We start from the raw sequence: 18,814 nt of genomic DNA on the forward strand, positions 1-18,814 counted from the left end.
TCACTGCAAGAAATAAGTTTATCTTATTTCAAACCTTATATCAAACCAGTAGAAACTTTAAACCAGGATCTTTACTGTGGCTAAATTCACACGCAATTCAGACTGGTATCCATGCCAGAACAGGGAGCAGCGCATAATTTGGCTTTAAAAAAAAAAAAAAAAAAAAAAAAACAAGCCTTCTGCTACTGCAGAAAAGTCAATAAATATTTTTGTACAAAATCTATGGAAGGATTTATTCCTAAAGCACTTTACAGCTATTACCTACATGCTTTCTTTTTCCTCCCAGGATTGTGCTTACAAACATTAGCCAAATACTCTTGATTATTGCTATAATTGAGGTATGTGTACCTGTTAAAACAGTAAAAAGCATCAGAATAGAAAGCATAAATATGAAAAATTCTAGTTAATGTTAGAAGGACAAACAAAAGGTTTTACAAATAGATAAGGATCAGGAGGATTTTGAGGAGACTAGTCTCTTGGTGTGATGGATGGAGGCAAGTTGATGACAGATGAGGCACAGAGCACTGCAAAGCTAAAAGATTTCTTTGTCTCAAGTATGCTCACTAGGGAGAAAGAGGGAAACGTGCCAGAATCAGAGAGAAGTTTCCTGGAGGCAGAAAATGAAAAATTAATGAAATCAAGAGTGACACCAGAATAAGTAAAAAGGAACCAGTCAGTAAAAAGGGATGTGTGTTTCTAGTACTGAATGGCCTGCATCGCAGCACTGAGAAAGCAACTGCATTTATACCTTTTAGCTAACCTGGGAACTAAATTTATTAGCATCAACTGAAAAAGCGTATGAAATGAAAACAGGAACAAAAAGTAGTATAATTTACCACACAGCATAGCTTATTACAGGCTATGGTGGGTAAAGAGAATTCAGAGTATAAGACCTTAGAATGGTATAGATTAGGGCACAAAGAGCAGGCTGCTATGAAATAAGTCTGAGCTGCCTAGCTATAGAAGCCAGTATTTTCATCCTCAGGGTCTAAATCAAGGTAAAATGTCATCAATTAAAAGTCTGCATACATGAACATGGTTCCAATACTTGGACTTAAACTATCACATTTAAAATGATTTTTTTTTTAATTTTATATAGAAAAGTATTACATATTATGTATGCATTCTTTTGTATTACATCTAAATAAGTGTAGTACCAATTAAGATAAAGAACTAGCAAGTTCATAAATCGGGATTCATACAGCATAAACTAAAAATGTATAAGTATGAGGGTATGGACAGTTGAGACCAGACTGAGAATCTGCTGAAGAAATACAGAACACCCAGTATTTCAATGTGTGATTTAAATTAGCAGAGCTACAACATGGTTTCATCTCTTGGAAGTACAGAAGTATGTTACTTCTCTTATTTTTATTTGCTCCTATTGGCACACTCCCACCTCAGCAAATACAGCCAGAGAAGCAGGCCCTAAACTAAAAACAGCTCTGCAAAGGTTTGTGGCAGTCCGTATTAGGAGTCTGCCTCCCAGTTTTGGATCAGCCCTGGAAAAGGCATGCTCTCTCCTACCACCAAGGAGCCACATCGCTTGCAGAGCTCCTTTGTGCCAGAACTGCTCGGCGTGACTGCAGAACCGTAGTGTAAAATGAGGAAGTGTGGCACTCAGCCCTGCGTTTAAATTCACCAGGCAATCCCTTCCATTTGACAGAGACAGCCAAGAGAGAAGCTAGCAGTAACTGCTAAAACACGCCAGCTGTTTATTTGGCTTTCTTCCCTTACAGATTACTAAACAGTAGAGACTGAAACAAAGGATTAGGAATATTCCTGATTTCATTTTGCTAGAAATACCACAACTAGAGATGGATATTCTGTACTATGAAGCATTCTAAAAATGTTTTTTTGTTTGTTTGTTTGTTTTCATTACTCCAAGTAGAACAAAGAAAAAACAGTTAAATTAATGTAATGCACGTAAATGAGAAAGGATCAAGTTTCAGACTTTTTATTAGAAAGGTGTCACAGTCCGATTCTGAGCAGTCACCACATCACTGAAACTGAAGCAATCAATGAAATATTTTTTTCCATTGCTTGGTTATCTTAGTGCTCTTTTTTTGCTTCTGAGCAAGTTTAAAAGCAGTACACTGGAATTACATGAGAGCTATCAGTGCATACTGTGTATCAGAATCAAGTAGTGGGGAGTGTATAATCTTCTGCACTAGAGTGACTGATGATGCAACTGGCTGCTTCAGGCAGGCAGTTAAGGTAATTGCCCATCTCAGAGACTCTTACACTGATTGCACTCAAGAAAGAGGCAACAATTGGCAACATTCTCTCATTTGCTGATATCAGCTTTATGTTCCTAACATGCGATGTACGTGTAACACACTACTCTTTACAACCCTGTTTACATGGCACAAAACAGTCTGCTTATTACAGATATTTTAACCGACCTTTAAACGTTCACTGACAACAAATAATCCAAAAACTTCCATGTTAACTGGTAATATTAGAAGTCAATTTAAGCAACAGAATAAGTCTACTTAAGGCATGCTTCCTTCTCCAAGCAGCTTTTGTTGCCCTAAATGTGAAAAACATCCAGACCTTAACAGAAACGAACTTCAGCAAAAGCATTTGCTTGCTAATTGAAGCAGAGATGCCACTGAAACACAGCTTTTCTTTGCTATGTTGAAATCAAAGCTACTCTACGCATCATTATATGTGCGGAAGGTAGCAGGATCCAAAAAAATCTACATCTAGAAGTGATTAGAACACTGAACTAAAGGCGGCTGTGACACTAAGCCTTTTAACGAGGACAAATACACACATAAACGGTACGATAGCAAAATAATCAATTCATTAGACTCTATCCATAGAACAGCTAAGGTCACACACAAAAAAAGTTCTCACTTAACCTTGAACAATATAACTTCTAAATTGTATTGCCACTGCTCTCTCAGCTCTGTTTTATATCTGGCATTGCCAAGAGCAATACCCCTTACAGCCAGTGATGTTTGATGAATATGGTTCCACTAAGCATAAACAGCTATAGCAGTAGCTTTAAAGAGAGACTATTTTATAAACTTGCCTGCTAATATGAAGAGCCAAGTGTTCTAAAGCCTTTTACATCAAACATTACACCTCTCAATTTTTTCAGACTGCTAACATTCACTGACTGAATGAAAATACCTGCAACACAGCAGATGCTATCTATAAAGGAAGCCCAAGGCATTTAGTTCTAGATATCTAGATTGCAGAAGAAGCAAATGAAATCTACCCACGTATCTTCTAGCACCCGTCTTAACGGAATGCTAAGGTAAAATCCTAATTTCACACTGCTGAGGCCTTTTATCTAAACAGGCAAGCACAGCAAAAATACACAATTTCAGAAAGAATTCTGCTCACAAGGTTCGTACACCAAAATGTTTAAAATTCTATCTTCACTAAAATTAATCACACAACAAGAGTCTAGGCCAGCTGCTACACTACATTCCTTGGGCTGTTTCCCTTACTCTTAAACAAAAGAAATACAAATTATATATGTTGCATAACATAGTAACGTGCTTAAATAACACTTCTCTGGAGTAGGTAAAAAGTGTCTGAAGCAAGTCTGTTCTACTAACCCAAAGAACGCAGCAGCTCATAATGACTTCCTGTATCATTATATAGAACTATCACATTGGAATGTTCAGGTAAATTCATGCATCTATTTAATATTAATAACTCCCTTGGAAAGAAATACTTAGATGCACAGCTGGACACCCTTAACAAGTGCACAGAAGCAAAACACACAACAGATGATGCTTGCAGACGTGTCCCCTGACAGGTGGGAGCAGAGGCTACCAAAAATTTTGCTTTGCTAGGGAACAACTGCAGGAATGTCCTTTAGCTGTGGCAGAGGTTAAAGTGTCACTTACGCAAGGAAACAAAGAAAATACCCCTAAGAATAGTAAAACCTTAGTTTTACTTCTGTGCTGTCAAATTTTAATTTGGTCTGTTTTGCCAGTGATAAAACTCCTTTGACTCAAATGATCACTTTCGTACCAACAGTAATTTAGTCCCTGGGAACTGACCAACAAAGCTGCTATTCCCCTGTGTTTCTAGTACTTTGCACCTACAATCTTTGCAAAATGCCATTCAGATACAGACTTAGAAAACTTGCAGTCACCTTGATGGCATCAGTACAAAACCTGGTTTTTCACAACCAGTTTTCATCCTGGACACTGGGGTTTCAAGCATTAGAAGACAAAGCCAGGTTTGCTCCAAGAGACATTAGGAAGTCTTTCCAAAATTATGTCAGCAGGATGTAAAGTTCTTGAAGAATGTCCTACTGATTTGAGAAAATAATTCAGGCTTCAACCTTCCTCAATTCTTGTTAGTGTAATCTTCCAGGGCATAATGTATTATTTCATGTTACTTTCCTATGCCAAATAAGCAACTTTAAAACCTCACCTGATCTGGTTTTCAAAAAGAAAATAATAATAATAACAATAAAATTTAATGTTTAATGACTCAGAAGCAAGGTCCCCATATTAAACAGAACACCTCAGCTCCATCAGTAAGTCCCGCTACTACTCACAATGCCACAAGATGGCTCTGATGTGTTTGGAAGTGTCCCCTGGTCACTTAGACCTCCAGATGACAAGGGGCTATTAGGCTCACATGGAACAGAGTGCAGGGACATTGAGGGCAGGCAGTGCCAAGCAGGCAGCCATCCTCTGCAGTCCTTCTCAGGATTCTGATTAAGGTTCTGTTTGCCCAGTAACTGCATCATATAATAGATTAATATATTAGTTTAATGAAAAATAAAATGAAAAATAGTTTACATGAAATAAGGGCAGAGACGATAAGACTATCTAGACAAACTTGGTACATTCAGGGACATCAGAAAAGTTTGAGAGCTCAGCCATCCCAGAGCAACGACAGTGTAATTAACAGAAAAGGCGGATATTTAGACAATAGTCACATTTTCTCTACTCAGGACCATCAGTTTCCTTATCCATCCACATCACTCCACCTTCTGACAAGTCCCTTGGATTTGCCTCATTGGACCTTACGGTGAGTTTTCTTTCCCATAGACAGAAGAGATCTCCATAACAAGACAAGCTTTTTTTAAGGAACAATTATCAGCCTTTAAGTAGTTAACAGTAATGAAATTTAAAATATCTCTATCTGAACTATGATGAAAAGAACAGAATTTACTTGCTAGGCAAGAATTGAAATACTCTTCCAAAGATCCACCCAGCACTGTTTGAACCACACTCCGTTAATATTTGAAAGTTACCTTTCTAATCAGTTTTCAAAGAGAAAAATTTAGTTTTTGTTTCCTATGTAAGGATCTTACAGATGACAACACATGACAGCATCACAACTTCCACTAAAAATTCAAACTTCATTAAATAATAAATCTCACACTTCAGGAAACATTAACCATAGTCAATGGCAAATGACTATTCCTTTCATTACTCAACAGTGGTCATCAAACTAAAGTACAAGGTACACTAGAAACATATACAATAAAGCAAGGCACAGGAGACCTTATTCTTTTCTGTTCTAGATAGTGTTTTATATACATTCAAAGTTCCTGTGCCTGCTATTGTATTCATTGTACTCCCCCTATGAAAAGATAAACATACATGCAAAAGCAAAAAAACAAGGGGCCAAAGTGCAAGCAGTAATTTATACACAAGGCTAAGCAGTAAGGTGAGATCTCCTAGGCTTGTACAAAGAACTCAACTTTTAATAGCATCACAACAACAAGAAAATTGTCCTTCACCCAGCAACTTCAAAACAAAGTAAAATCCATCTGAAAAATAATTCATATTCTCTTTTAGATTATTGCTCCCCATTGCTTACAGTAAAAAGCAGAAAGACTGAAGCTAAGAAAAAAAAAAAAAATCCAAGACTTTCAAACTGCTTTCCTGCACCACAATGATATGGGTGCCACTGATCACTGTCCTGCATAGCAAATACCACAGCAGTAGTCTCATCACTGGACCAGAGGATTTCCTCTGTGCCTACAAATATGTGAAGGGAGGGTGAAAAGAGGACACAGCCAGGCTCATTTCAGTGGTGCCCAGTGCTAGAACAAAAGACAGCGAGCAAAAAATGGAATTCAAGAGGCTTCATCCAAACACTAGGAGCACTTTTATGCTCTGCAGGTGACAGAGCACTTGCACAAGTTTTCTAGAGACTGTGGAGCCTCCTCTTTGGTGAGCTCCAAAAGCCGCCTGGATACGATCCTGGCTATCCTGCTTTGGGTGTCCTTGCTGGAGCAGGGGTTGAGCCAGACGGACCCAGAGGTCCCTTTCAATCTCAGGCACTGACTTTGTTTGTAAAACCAAAATATACAATGCAGGAAGGTGATACAAGCTTCCCTGCCTCATGCCAGCAAGGGACCTGGAGTCCTATTTCCATCCCCAGCAGAGCTGGGTGGCTGTCGGCAGCAGAGAGGGCAGCAGGCAGACCCAGGACTCCCAGGTGACACCCTCAGGCTGTGCACTGACATCAGGCACAGTGCCAGTCTCTTCATTCCATTTGCTTTTATGACAAGGAAGTAATAAAACTCCCATCCTGTCTCTTCAGATAGTTTATTTGTGCAGGTACCATTTTTACTCATCGTCCATATAGCACAATAGGATACCACTCTAAGGGCATCAATGTGTTAATACTGTCCATCTAATAAAGTGCTGAATATATAGTACTCCTTAAAATATAGAGAATAATTATACATTTTTCATAAAGCTGCACTTTTTGTCCTTCTCTTTAAGGAAAATTCTCAATATATAGCCGAGAAATCAGGAAGTTATTTATATTTCCCTGACATAGGAGCATAGCTTGGTTTCAGATGTCATCTAAAGGAGTCTCAAAGCTATTCTAAATGGTATCAGACTGGCTACATCCCCAGATCAATTGCAGTATAACTTCAGTCTTCTTTTCCCCTATTCTGACAGCTCCAGGGACATGCCAGATAACCTTACTAGACTTCTTTCAGCTTGTACTTTGAAGAGCCTCTAAAGGCAGAAAACCAGGGAGTTTCTTGTCTCTCAATAATATAGGAGCAGTTTAGATGTAGTAATAGAATTTTATAGCATTTACGTTAGTAGTGAGTCAGACATTGAAAACAGATTTAATTTTTTTTTGTATGTTAAAAATTTGACTACCACAGTAAACTCAAAGTGATAAGGGAAGGTCTGAGGTCAAGCTGAGAGATATGGCCATCAGCCAAGAACAAGGGATGGAGATGGAGGCAGAGCAGGGCACAGATGGGGCTAAGCTGAAATGGGCCTTGCCCATGGACAGAGTCAGGAAGGACCTGGAGGAAGCTGGGCAGGACTGTGGGTATCCTTTGGGTCCTGACAAAAGCTTGGCAATATACTCTTCATTGAAAGATAAATTTACTCAAACTAATTTTTAATCAGTTCAGAAATTAATTCAAAATCATCAAAATCTCCTGAAGACACTGGTGATCAGTGGATCAGTGGACAAGTATCACTGGTGATACTTGTGGACAGCTGGATTTGTTTATTTCCAATTCAGGATCTGCTAATGGATAGTTGCTACAGAAAGAAATCAGAAAGCAAGTGGATGAAAAAGTATTTTTATACATCATTGCTGTTATCAGCATTATGGCAGAAGTGCCATGAATAACATCTTCAAGCTGTCACAAAAACACCTTGCTCCTTTCCTTCTTTTTGTCCACAACTTTGACACACAAATGGGTAAAGTTTTTCACCTTTGTTTCCCACCAGAGACTTGGTAGTGGGTTTTTCTACTAACCTTTCTCAATCCTTAAGGTGCTCTTTGTCTTGATTTACATATTCTTTCCAAGATACTTTCATAATGAAAGCAGAAAATGTGAAGGACAGATCTGTGGGGAGTGGGAAGGTAAACCTATGGATACTACTTTTCCAAGATCGTTAGGCTTCAGATATCGTGTCACATTTGTGCCCTATTTTATACTATACTTGATATAATTGCAGAAGTAGTCTGTTACATCTAAATATACAATCTCATTAATGAATTACATGGACTGGAAGTCCCAGAATCGCAGAATCACCAAGACTGGAAAACTTTCAAGATCATCCAGTCCAACCATCCACCTATCACCAATAGTTCTCGCTAAACCATATCCCTCAACACAGAACCCAACCATTCCTTGAATACCTCCAGGGTTGGTGACTCCACCCTTGGCAGACCATTCCAGTGCCTGACCACTCTTTCAGAGAAGCAGTATTTCCTAACTTCCAGCCTAAATCTCCCCTGGTGCAGGTTGAAGCCATTCCCTCTAGTTCTATCACTAGTTAGATGAGACAAGAGGCCGACCCCCAGCTTACTACAACCTCCCTTCAGGTAGTTATAGAGAGCAATAAGGTCTCCCCTGAGCCTCCTCTTCTCCAGAGTGAACAATCCCAGCTACTTCAGCCACTCCTCATAAGTCTATGCTGGAAATGGGTTTTATAAGTCTGTCTCCCACGTTATCATATTAACATTTTAAAAATATAAAGATAATAATTTACATTTATATTGCAGCTTTCATCCTGATACATTGCAGAATGCTTCCAATTACATGCACACCACAGCACACAAATCAAGCGTGCAACAACAAAACAGAGAGGAAATTTAGGATTTAGGGCAAACCTTTAAACCTAAGCCATCATCACAGTATTTTTATGTCCACACACGATAGAATAACTTAGTTTCAAGATAACATCAGAAGCCCCGAAACCTACAAACTTAGTCTCATATAATACTACAAACTTAGTTTTCTTTTAAAAAAACAGGTTACACAAGTTAGTCTTGTATAGCTGAGCTGGCATTTTGGCATTTCCATCAGAAATACCGCTGCTGAGGTACTCCAAGAAAAAAAAAAAAATCCTTGGTTACAAACAATCTCTTTTGGGTGCCCAGAAGCATAATCAGATATGCTGTCAATTATTGTTCTCTTTTTTGGATGAACAGGATTGGAGAGGGTAGGTAGAGAATAGAGGGAAATAGTTCAGAGAAAGTTGATTTTAATCCAAAATAAGATTGGAATAGTTCCCAGTGAAGTGATTGGTCTGATTTTTATTCAGTTTTGCCAGCCTGAGTGGGTCCCAGTATCACTATTATGCCCAGTATCATGTGATTAGTCTCATTGAGAGAATACAGTTTACTTGCTGAAAGCTGATGGTATGAAGCCTTTAGCAAGAATAATTTGTACACCTGTTTTTTCTGGAAACATTTCAAAGATGTTTCTTCTCATACGGGGGAGTAGTAAAGTGAAGCCCTGTTAAAAAGAAATGCCTTTTGGGGGGGGAAATGTATTTATGAAAGGAGAAGGTAAAATAGCAATTCAAAATGCTACTCCTTCCATTGATATGAAATTTGATTTATGCAACAGAAGAGCTTGCTATTCCCAGATTTCTGTTCTCTGATGCAGAAGTCAATCTCAAAGAGATAATACCTGAAATCAAAAACTAGACATCCTAATGCAATTGTAACTTGTAATCACATTTCTATAAGCTCACTATAATTGTGATGGCAAATTTTCAAAGAGCTTAGCTCTTACTTAGTAAGTAAATGAAGAGGTCAAGAGCTATCAGCATTTTTTTTATTTTTTATTTTTTTATTTTTTTTTTAAATATCAGTCAAAGATGATAGTTGCAACTGCTCAGCACTTCCAAAAAAATTGGCCAAAAATTTATGAGAAAGAGCCTGGGGTAAAACACTTTTTCCATGGGGATAAATTCTCTCCATCTGCCTTAAGTTTATAATGAGTTGTACAGAATTTTAAAGGAGCTATGATTATTGTTTGCTGTTGAGTTCTCCAGCTGTTTCTGCAGGTGTATTCCTGACATCATCCAAAGAAATCATATTTTGTACTTTCTTACTGTTAGCTGCTACTGGGAGAGCAAGAGAGGGAAATAGCTATCATAAGCTAAAATATGCTAGAAGAAATTATCAATATATAAAGGAAAACAACTGTATCCCTCCCCCCCCCCAAAAAAAAAAAAAAGACTGTAGCTATGCATCACTTCTTCCTTCCTCAACAATTTTCATCTCTATTGATTAAAATTAATATTTTGTGGTCTCATCTTCCGCAGTCAAATGTGATAGGGAAATTATCTTGAAATTATTTACACAAATATTCATACAGGCAGACATTTTTTTAGAAACTGGAGACCAGTTTACATAAGAAGGAGTGTTTCCATGAAATAATTCTTTATCTACTCATCTTGGAAACTAACAGTAAGGCAAGCACTTAACTTCTACACATAGGATCTTCTAAGACAAATCAGCTTGCTATCTCTATAGGGTGATTTGCTATTTATAACATTCATTGCCATTTTATAAAATTCGCTGAGCAGATCACAACAGACTATGCAATCTTTCTTCTCCTCAAACAGGATTCTGAAAAGTGAAACCTGTTGAAAAGAAGCTCCCCAAAAAACAGATGCTTTTTTGTTTTTCCAGTTACTTTTGTCTGAAATATATTTCAGGGAGAGAATCTACCTTGACACCACAGCAGAGATAGGAAACCCCACGTACAGTAACAATAAAGCAAGAACTGTATAAAACGCAGACCTGTTCTCACCTCACATAATGAATGCAGCCCCAACAAGCAGCCCCTAATTTTCTGAAGGGGTCATACAAGCGGTCAAGTATCCAACAGACTTTTAAACAAAACCTAAAACTGAACAGCGTAACCAGTTCCACTTAAACATTAAATCACATTTTTAGTCAAGTTTAAAGAGAGAGAGAGAACAGCATGAACTCATCTTGCAAACATTAGCAGAAATAGATGTATAACTAAAACAGAGCTTATTGAAATCCACCTATTACTGCCATTAGTAAAAAGACGTTGGTAACAAAATTACACATGACTTCTTATTCCTATTATAATGGTGCTTAGGGACCGGTTTCCTCAATCAGAAGAAATATCAGATCACTGATAGAGTCCTTAATTTTTAGCAAAGCTCCTTCTGTCCTATAAAAGACAGAATATATTACTTCAAAAATCTTCTTGCTTCAATACTTTTAAATCTGTTATATTATTCTGAATACATTATCAGTTACTAATAACTAATGTATTTCTAGCGAGCATGCTCAGGATAGATGTCCAGAGGAAAGAGAGGGCTCTAAGTAAGTTTTGCTTCTTACCTAGGAGTTAACGTCATTTTCCTCTTAATGTGCCACAGATTTGATTCCAAACAACTTGATGACCATTTATAGACAAAATGCATATAACTTCATTTTCAAAGCTTAGTTATTTAACATCATGTAGTGAAAATAACACTAGCACTAAATTATCTTGCTCTGTATCTTTAGGGTATCAAAGTTCTACGCCCTGCTTTTTAAGTTCTCCCATAAGGTTTCTGATAGCATCAATAGACTCCACGAGACCATTTCTAAAAGAGAGTCTCTACACATTCAATTTTTCAACGATTTAGGGAAACTATATTATTATTAAAAGCCTCTATCTACAGCTGTTGTAATAGGTAACTTGTAGAAGTAGAAAAGGATGCCTGGAGTAGCTGTGGTTGCCTCATCCATGAAGGTGCTCAAGGCCATGTTGGACCAGATCTGGCAGGTGGCAACTCCGCCCACGACATAGGGTGGAAGTAGATGGTCTTTAAAGCCCCTTCAGTGTCACACCATTCTATGATTGATTCTATGCCAGATAATGTTTCTTTCTGTTTTAGTAGCAGTGGTAAATAAGCCTTCCTTTTGAGATACCTGAGACTGCATCATATGACACACAAATGCATACTTATTGGCATCAGAATTGACTTAAATTTACCACCACCTCAGTGAATACGGAATAAGCATAAGCAATTAGTCTATTTATTAAGAGTTTTTCAAGAAGCAGAACATGTAACAATCAGGTTCAATTCTCTCTTGCCTTCTACCTTAATACATCCCAATGTAATTTCCATCTAGGTTCCAAAAGAAAAGAAATAGAATAAAAAAAAAGCACCTGATCCTTCAGTTTTTGCGTTTCCAATATCTTTGTTTTCTGGTACAAAAAGTTAAAGCAGGATGCGCATCCCTCAGACTCATTTAATCTTGTATGTGCAAATGCTCTACACTCAATATACACTGAATCTATGTATATCTCACTGTAATAAAATACACTCAACCTTAGAGGAAAAAGTAAAGCTATTGAGTGTTCAGGCTGGTAACTTCTGAATCATGAAATCACAGATTTCAATTTTTTTTTTTTTCCTGATGAAGAACATATTTGAATCATTTGGTCATTACAACTTCACAACTGTTGAAGTGGAAAGCATCTACTTAGCTGTAATTTGCAGGAGTCTCAAAGCTTCTGAAGATGGATAAAAAGTCAAAAAGTTGTTCATGTATGTATGTATGAAATGAAAGCAAGGAAGGGCTGAAAAATAAAAATGAGCTACTGCAGATTCATTGCTTTGTTTCTCTGGGTAACTTTATGCATGTATAGCAAATACTGGCTAATAAGAAACAGCCATATTTCTATGGAAAAGAACTGACAGTAGGAACTGAACATGTAAGAATGATAAAGGTACTGTAAAAATGCTATTGAAATAGTATTTTCCTAATGCAGTATCAGGATGTAGCATAGTGCTTCATTACAGTATTTGAGGCATGTTTTTTACTCTAGAACTCACTTATCACTGTGCCATTCATTCTGAAGACATTACCCTCAATTCCCTTGATTTAAGGCTGATCCCATAAAGATCCAATTAATTGGTATCCAAATCAGCATTTAAAACTCGTTGGTTGTACTGCACCAGCAACTTCCTTTGCAGACAGTCTAGTAAACCATTATGCTAGCAAACCAAATAGGGCCAGGGCACTACGGCATGCAACTGTCCACATTACTTAATTGCCAGTACACTACTTAGCATAGATTTTACTCATGGGAAGTAGCACTCTTCCAGATAAAACCTGAGCAAGAGGGAAAGGCAAGGCTCAGCTAGCTCCCAATATGTACTACAGACAAGGTACGTGTTTTGCAAAGAAGAAAGTTTAGTCCTATGGACAAAAGCTATGCTTTGTCACTTGTCCTGAGGGCCAGACAGTGAGCCAGGGTACTTTTCACTTATCTTGTACAGACACACATATTGAGACCAGTTTTTTCTGACAGCATTATGACTCACTCTACTGAAGTAAAAAAAAAAAAAAATCTACAGATCTACAGATGTGCAAAAGTGAGAGAATCAACATATCTGTTTGGTTTGTATTTCAGGAAGTAAGACGACAGAAGATGTGGCCATTAGTTTCTATTAAAAGTAATACCAATGAGTTTAAACCTACTTTCCACTAATAACAGTATTCTGATTTCCTGTCTCAGATTGTCAGAAGCACACAATTCCAGTTTCCTTCTGATTTGCTGCTTAAGGAAATCAAGCTTTATGTACCGGTTTGCTAGCTTTGGTCATTAGGAGCATGGTACAATCCAGTACTACAGACAGCACAAGAATGAAAGTACAAAGACCTGCTGGCTTTACGTGCACCACATTGGAACATCACCACTTCAACTGTCACACAGTCTGCTCAGAGCACATACAAGCGAGCAGTAAGAAAACAAATATTCCACAGCCCAAGGATACATGGCTGCTTATTATCTGAAAAAAATAAATCCATAGCCACAAGGGACAATTCCCTATCCTGTTACACTAACATACACTACATTGCTACAAGGCTATCAAATCACACTTTTTGGTGTTTGACTTTGTATGTTTCTTACCTTAGTGTTGCTGTGTTAAGACAAAATTAGAAAGAAAAAGACACATTGGAATGAGAATTACCCTTTTACCTCGACTGCTGCCAGGGCATCACGTACCATTTTCCTAACATAGTAAAAATAAAAGAATACCCTTTGTGGGAGTATCAACGCACAGAGTTCTATGTTGCTCATTTTCACATCCTGAGATTTTCTTTGCAAAGCTCTTGATACATAACTGTGATGTTCTTATCCCAATTTGTCCATTTTAATGCTTTGATAGCTTATTTGGCTTTCCATTCATATGATTTGAATTACCTGGCTCCTTTTCAGGCTCAGAATCCCTGTTGCTAACATGATACAGCACGTTTACAATGCTCAAAATAAACATAATAGAGCTGGGAATTTCACAGTCTCTTCCTCAGACAAAATCCCACCTCAAAATGACCTTTCTTTCTCTTCCTCCCATACATACACACAACCATACAGAGTTAAGACTGCTTCCATAAACTCAACCAACTAATTCATTTAGTCCTCCAGGTGCAAAGAAATTCTCCTGAAGCTTTTCTTCACTGATTCTGTCCACCTGTCAACTCCTTCAGGACGGCTTGTGTTATCCTAACACTTGTATTGGACCAATCCCACCTGTTCCCAACAGCCCCTCTGGATAAAGCCATTATCCTGCCTCACCAATATCACAAGGAAGTACTGCCTTCTCTCGCTGACTGCTTCAGCTCTTCATAACACAATCCACACACACAAAACTTGCCTTTACAGAGCTCTATACAAACTTCCCAGGTTGCCCCACTCTGACTCGCCAAGCTGAGCATCTGCTGCTCCCAGATGTAGCAGGTATCTGAGGCAGAAGGAGTTTCTACCCATCTAACCTATTCCTTCATGCCAGTTCCACATGTACACACAAAAGTCCTTCAACAGAGTGCAGCATTCTCTCTCCTTTTACTCCATCATTCATATTTAATAAATATTAAAGAAAGGCAATTTCTGTTTAAACAGCATGACAGGAGAGGGAGAGAGTAATGGAAAGAGAAAAATATAACAACAGATTTAGGTCTACAAACCACCTATTTTCACCAAATAATGTTTCCCACATTCTGAGATGCTTATACATCACTCAAACTCAGAGAGAAGTAAGTGCATTGCACAACTACTGGAACAAACAGAAGCACTCAGGAACTCATTTGCTCTCATGATTCTGCAACAGTTCAGTTTTACTCCGGTCAGTAATATAACCAATCATAACACTATAATACAATGAAAAGCACAGCAACAATAGCAGGGCAGCAAAGTCCCAGGCTACAGCAAGTGAGTAAAAGCCCAAAAACAACAACCGTGGACAGAGAAATGAAAGAAAAAAAATCTGATTACCCTAAGAAGACCTCAGGGAAGCAGAGAACTCCAGAGAGATCCTCCTCTTCCACTGCCAACCCTCAAGTGAAGTCTGGGAAGGGTTAAATCCTGACTCCACCCCTTCCTGTCACCCTGGTGCATTACATGCACCTGAGCTACCCTGGATTGGCTCTGCTTTCCCACCAGGTGCTCCATCAGTGGTTCCAGCAATGACTTAGCATTTCCACTACACCAACATATTTGAAAAAATCAGATGAGTTAGATGGCATAAATGATATAACATTTAAACTAACCTGTGAGTAAGAGATGATTCAGACTTGTAAAACTTTTTACTGATGAGGAAAAAATGTTTGAAACTAAAGTCAAATAAAGTCAAATATTTCTTTGGTGTTCAGGCTGGAAGGAACATTTAGCTCATTTAGACTGATCAAGGTGAAATAAATTACGGACTTTCCTGTACTTTTGCCAGTTCTTTGTTAATTCCTATTCTTTACCCATTTTTACTTTTTTTTTTTTTTTTTTTTCCCTTTTTCAGACTATATCATGATCAATTTCTAAATTGGTGTTAGTTTTTGTATGCCATTTCAAGACATTCTTCTTGTGTCATAATGTATCACAAAATTAAATATAATTATAGATAAAAGTGACATTTATTGGAAGAGGAATTATAAAAAAAAGAAATAGGGAAAATAACAATGTGCTTACAGCTTAAGGTACTACATTATTATTAGTAGTAGTATTATATTTTACAAATAAAAGCATGAAAAAAAAAATCCTACACTGTTACTTTCACTAGAGAACGGAGATTTTTGGATTACCATTGTTATTGTGTTAAGAACTAGGTTTGCTTTTCCATTATCAGAATAGAAAAACTAAGTTTACACTAAGCTTAATAATTCAGACCATGAAGTCTGAGAAATGACAGATATAGATCATTTTTTTAAAAGGCTTTTCTGTCATTAAATATTTTCTGTTTTTCTGAGCAAATAAAAATCCTTAGAATTTGATCATATGGCCTCCTGTTGCCAAGACCCGTTATTTGCCAAGCTGGAATTACTTTTTCTATTGCACTAATTACTACCAAACAAGCATATGAAGTAACTGATGTCAGCATGAGGTTATCATCCTCTAGGTATAGCACAACTAGAGCAGAATAAGGCAGAGCCGATAAGTTAAGGTGGCTGAATTCTGCCTGAAGACTGTGCAGCTGGTTCTGCTTCTACAGAGATCCTAGATCATGACAGTCAGCTCATTTCAATCAAATGCTTAGCAGGTGACATTAACAGTACCTGGTACCACAGAGTACAACAGAGCTTGGTTGCCAGAAACATCAGCATCAAATACTGTTCCTAAGGGCAACAGAAACTTGGAGTTGGTCATACCTAGTGTTATGCAACACTAAGTATTCTGAAAAACCTGGAATTGTAAACTAATGAGCTCAAATAAGTAAATCTTATTCTTCTTATGCCTCAGTTTTCTAATGAAAATGTGGAAAGTACCACACTTTACCTCAACCACCTATTGCAAGTGCTCCAGTGTAACACCAATTAACTGAGAAATCAATAAGAAAATTAATATTTTCATCTTCACTGGAACATTTTAAGATCATAAAATGTAAATATTAAAAAATATGCTGAATTATTTATTTAATATAGCACTACATGATGTATGTCATTTGCCTGAATGTAATGTATGTCATTTGCTTGAATGCCTCCCTGGAGCCTAGAAGGAAGTGTCCCTGCCTATAGCAGTGGGGGTTGGAACTACATGATATTATAGGTTCCTTCCAATCCAAACCACTCTGTGATTCTATGTACTGTGTGAAGCAGAGGCTGGAAAGAAGAGTAACATGATCAAGAAAATGAAGATTTTCTCATATGACTTTTTGTAAAAGAGTTTTAATTATAGCTGCATAAGCAGGTTTTTTGTTCGTTTGTTTTTTGCTATTATGTTCTAACTTCTTAGTAATTTGCTATGAAAGCAGTTTATATAATACAGTTTCTGTATACTATTCTATTTACAATATAAGTAAGTAATTACTATTGTACTGTCTCTGGATGTGGCTCTGGGCAGCCTGGTCTAGTGGTTGGTGACCCTGCACATAGCATGGGGGTTGAAACTCAATGATCAATGAATGATCAATGATCGATGAAAAGTGGTCCTTTTCAACCCAGGCCATTCTATGATTCTATGATTCTATGATTCTATGATTCTATGATTCTATGTCTAGGTACCTGAGCAAAAGTATAGCCTTCACTCAGGAATATAATTCATATTCCAGAAGGTTTTTTGCTTGCTTAACAGTTTTGTATGTTGCAGAATCACGGAATTGTTTATAATGGAAGGGACATCTTGATTTCATCTAGTACAACCCTGTAACAGAGTCAGCTGCAGAAGGTGCCCAGGGCTCCTGTCCAGTTGAGTTTTCAATATCTTCTACAATGGATATTCCACAAGCTCAGTGGGCAACCTGTAGCTTAAGCACCCTCACACACTTGTGTTCAGATGGAATTTCAAGTGTTTTCATTTTTGCACATTTTTTTCTGTCACTGAGAAAAGTCTATCTCCCTCTTCTTCATTCCCTCCCCATATAGATTTATTCAGAATGATAAGTTCCCTTGAGCTTTCTCTTCCCTGATACTGCTCCAGTCACTTAATTATTTTCCTTGTTCTGTGTTGGATTGTACCAGTGTCCCAGGGAGCTAAGAACTGGACAAAGCACACCAGTGTGGCCTTACCAGTTCTGATTAAGGGTTTATCTTCCTTGACCTGTTGGCAACCATCCTCCTAACGTGGCCTAGGGTGCTGTTGGACCCTTTTGCCACAAGGGCACATTGCTCACCCATAATTAGCTTCTTGTCCAACCAAATTCCCCTGCACTTCCCTGCAGAGCTGCTTTTCAGACAGACAGCATTCAGTGTATCCTGGTGCCTGTGATAACTGCTCCCCAAGTGGGTGATTTGGCACTTCCTGTTTATGAACTTCATGAGATTCCTTTCTACCCAACTCCCTAGACTGACCAGGTCTCTCTGAATGGTAGCACCATCTAGTTTAGCTGCCATTCCTCTCCAGCAAATGGATTTAGTCTTTTCCCAGGAACTGAAGTTAGGCTGGCCTACCTGTAGCTCCCCAGATCTTTCTTGCCCTTTTTGAAAGCAGGAGTGATACTGGGTTCCTTTTATTTTTTGGGGACCTTCCACAGACACCATAACTTTCAATGATAATCCAGAGTGGTTCCACAGTAATATCAGCCAGATCCCTCAGCACTTCTGGGTACATTCTGTCATGTCCTACGCACTTAGGTACATACAGTTTAAGTGCTCCCCAACACCCTCCTTTACTGAGGGTAAGCCTGCCTTGCTCCAAATGTTTAGATTGTACACTGTCTGGGGAAAGAACAGCTTCCTAATAATAGTGCCTTGTGTTAATGCTGAATAAATAATACAGAATAATACATCGTTAAAGATAAAATTAACATGTATTTGCACATTTTCAGTTCTGGAACTACACAAAGACCTGTCCTAGGGACCCAAACGTTTAGCTCACAAGGCAAGTCTCTATGATGAAGTCTGCCAGATTTCATGGCTGTAACTCATGAACAAAGAAAAGCAAATAAAGGAATAGGACTTAATTATTATTAATTAGACAAATTAATAATAATTAGACAACATTAATTATGTTGTTATTACTATTGCAACACCTGTGAATTTTATTACAGATAAGAATCCCACTTCTCTAAGCATATATAATACTACAGATTGCTAGAAATCCTAATCATATGCCATGTATTCAGTGAAAAAAATAACT

Source organism: Tetrao urogallus, assembly GCF_951394365.1.
Source record: "Tetrao urogallus genome assembly, chromosome: 2".
Lineage (NCBI taxonomy): Eukaryota > Metazoa > Chordata > Aves > Galliformes > Phasianidae > Tetrao > Tetrao urogallus.